Source organism: Schistocerca cancellata, chromosome 1 (genome assembly GCF_023864275.1).
Source record: "Schistocerca cancellata isolate TAMUIC-IGC-003103 chromosome 1, iqSchCanc2.1, whole genome shotgun sequence".
NCBI classification, from domain to species: domain Eukaryota; kingdom Metazoa; phylum Arthropoda; class Insecta; order Orthoptera; family Acrididae; genus Schistocerca; species Schistocerca cancellata.
The window spans coordinates 1,148,114,957-1,148,118,365 of record NC_064626.1 but is presented as its reverse complement, the minus strand read 5'-3'; the positions used below and the strand labels follow the sequence as shown (position 1 = coordinate 1,148,118,365).

At 43.7% G+C, this 3,409-nt stretch overlaps 1 non-coding gene across 1 annotated transcript; it reads left to right on the top strand.

The window, feature by feature from the left end:
- Positions 1–509: 509 nt before the first annotated feature.
- On the top strand, positions 510–584 carry Trnas-uga (transfer RNA serine (anticodon UGA)). Its single transcript has one exon. It is a non-coding gene; the product is annotated as a tRNA-Ser (tRNA).
- The last annotated feature ends 2,825 nt before the right edge of the window (positions 585–3,409 follow it).

The following is a 3,409-nucleotide window of genomic DNA, read 5'->3' as shown; positions in this document are numbered from 1 at the left end:
GTTAAAGCAGTCAGTCAGTTGGTCACGAACCATATACAATAAATCGTCACATATGACAAGTAAAATGCTGCTTCCTGGCAGATTAAAACTGTGTGCCGGACCGAGACTCGAACTCGGGACCTTTGCCTTTCGTGAGCAAGTGCTCTACCAACTGAGCTACCCAAGCACGACTCACGCCCCGTCCTCGCCGCTTTACTTCTGCCAGTACCTCGTCTCCTACCTTCCAAACTTAACAGAAGCTCTCCTGCGAACCTTGCAGAACTAGCACTCCTGAAAGAAAGGATATTGCGGAGACATGGCTTAGCCACAGCCTGGGGGATGTTTCCAGAATGAGATTTTCACTCTGCAGCGGAGTGTGCGCTGATATGAAACTTCCTGGCAGATTAAAACTGTGTGCCGGACCGAGACTCGAACTCGCGACCTTTGCCTTTCGCGGGCAAGTGCTCTGTTTGGAAGGTAGGAGACGAGGTACTGGCAGGAGTAAAGCTGCGAGGACGGGGCGTGAGTCGTGCTTGGGTAGCTCAGTTGGTAGAGCACTTGCCCGTGAAAGGCAAAGGTCCCGAGTTCGAGTCTCGGTCCGGCACACAGTTTTAATCTGCCAGGAAGTTTAATATCAGCGCACACTCCGCTGCAGAGTGAAAATCTCATTCTGAAGTAAAATGCTGATCGACTAGTGTTCGCAGGGGGATGATGAACTAGCTATCATTCATGGATCTTGATCTAGATATGTTTTACTGTCCTTCGTCGGGATATGTACGACTAAAGGAACGGAAACTGATGTCCTGAAAGATCAGCACGGCTTTTTCTCTTGCATCCACGCACTCCGTTACTTCCTGTATGTTGTTTTGTTGTAGTAGTCTCGCCTCACTATCCAAGCTATTACCCTGATGAACCACAGGCCAGTTGTGAGATCGAGGTTGATGCCCCTTAATATTGCGTCATGATTATACCTTCTTTTAAAGGCTGCGCCAATTATCAAGATACTGTGGTGCTTGAGATTCAAATTACGGCAATTTAGATGCTGAATAAGGAATTTCAGATTAACTTAGCGTTCGAATCTGCAGCTCTGACGCTCTCTCTCCAGTTTAGGGCATTAACATACCTTGTCTAATGCTCCGTTTTTGGAGAAACTGTACTATGCAGCCATACATTAAAATCACGATTAAACGTCTTACAATTCTATTATCAGTACTGAACGAGAATGGACAACAGTACTAGCGATGCTTCAAGAAAAGTCCATTGCACTCTTCTTATTACCGCTGCTTACTGCAAGCATCTTTAGTATAATTCACTTTGTCATCATATTCCCCCCAGCTTCTAGCTTCCCTAACCGCCTACCACGTATATTACAATTCTTTCTTTCTCCTGCCTTAAGCATCCATCTTTCAAATATTTTATGACAACTTACATTTATCTTAAATCGGGACATCAGAACAGCACCTCAAAATAATCTCATACATTAGTCTGCACAACAATTTTAAGTTTTTAAGGAGCATCTTTACTACGAAATCCTATTAGGTCTACAACTTTGCTTCCGCCGTTTTGCGAAAGACGGCAGTAGTGGAAAGTAGTGGTGCAAGTCGTTCGTCGTGTCATACAGCAAGCTTAGGCATTTGAGAAAATAACGCCATCAAAATATGTCGATTTTCGATTGCATCGTAAAGTTATTCTGGACTGAATACGTTAACTTATGAGCCCAATTCTCGTCATCTGAGGAAGCTTTTATTTTCTGCTTTGATATGAAGAAATCTGCGGCTGAGACTCATAAAAAGCTGGGTAAGACCTATGATGAGACGCCTGTTAGTGACAGAACTTCGCAGAAAATGGTTTCCATGCTTCAAGAATGGTGATTCTGACGTTGAAGACCGGCATGGTTGTGAAAGAGAGAAAGCTTTCGATGCTACTGCAACCGACGGGAACAATCACAGGAGATCATGATCGAAAACAGTTGATGTGTTTGAGCCGAACACTGAAAGACAAACGGCCATACTACAGCGATAGACACGAAAAAATGATTTTGCAGCATGACAGCGCACGGTCCCATGTCGAAAATCCCGTCAAAACATACTTGGAAACGTTGGAATGGTAAGTTCTACCCCACCTGCTGTATTCTCCAGATATCCCTCCCTCCGACTGCCACCTTTCTCGATCTATGGCACTCGACCTCTGCTGTACCCCACGTCTTCCAAGCCAATATATTAGCGTCTAGAAAAGCTTCAGGGCCTCTATAATCTGCGTGGTTGCCCAACACAACTGCCAAGGTCAGCCATGTACTCCCTCCAAAAACAGCTTCCACATCACAGGCGAACTGCAGTCTTAGTCAACGAAACACATTAGGACTACCAATCAGTTGCTACTTATTAAACTGTCCAGCACTTGCGGTCATATGAACAAGTGTAAAATTGGATCGGTTCATGACTCCCCTCAAAAGATGACCAGTTTATACACTGCGGGATTCGTATGCCGCCCTAAAGCTAGGAGAAAGCAGTGGCAAAAGATGGCCAATACTGTGAATCGTAAATTTTTTGTAGGTTTTTCAGAATAAAGTCTCGAACTTCGAGAAAAAACGGCGGAAGCAAAGTTGCAGACCTAGCAAGTGTCACCAGCCGTGCACGAGGTATACGGGCATTTTGACGGAAATCGGAGCGTCCTATTTCAGATTCCTTAATAACAACAAAAATCAACTCAATCGCATTATCGAAACCATGGTCCCATCATTAGGGGAAATCTACATTAGAAAAATTGAGTTTATTATGATATTTACTTTCTGGTTTACTTTATTTTTGTGTCATCCGATCGAATGGACTATGAATTTGGAAGGTCTTCACAGTGGACTGTTACAATTTTCAAGTATTCCTAAGACCTACGGGGATCGCTCGAATGCCTCTTTTACCTTCACATTCACTTCCAGTCTAAAATAAAGTTATTTCATCTGTCATTTATCTTTCTTTTCTTCGTTTTGAAGTCAAACCTACTGTCACCATCTTCTTTACCATAGCAAGACTACGAAGAAAATTCAAATTTTATTGTTTCGCAATTTTAAGGTCTGGAGCTAATGAGAGTTACTTATTTTGAGGCTCTATCATTGTCGGAGAACGAGTAATCACGTAACTTAAGCAAACGCAAAGGGGAGTTGACTCAGATATACTGTAGCATGTTGCTAGCCGCCGCCGTAATGGAGTCTAATGGTTGTGCAGAACCGTCAGCGCGGAATATAGACAAAAATGTCCCCTGCCCTCCCCAGCAATGAAAAGAAATTTTAATACACACTGGGGCGACAAAAGTCATGGGATACCTCCTAATATCGTGTCGGATCTCCTTTTGTCCAGCGTAGGGCAGAAACTGGACGCGGTATGGACTCAACAAGTCACTGAAAGTCCCCTGCAAAAATATTGAGCCATATGTCTCT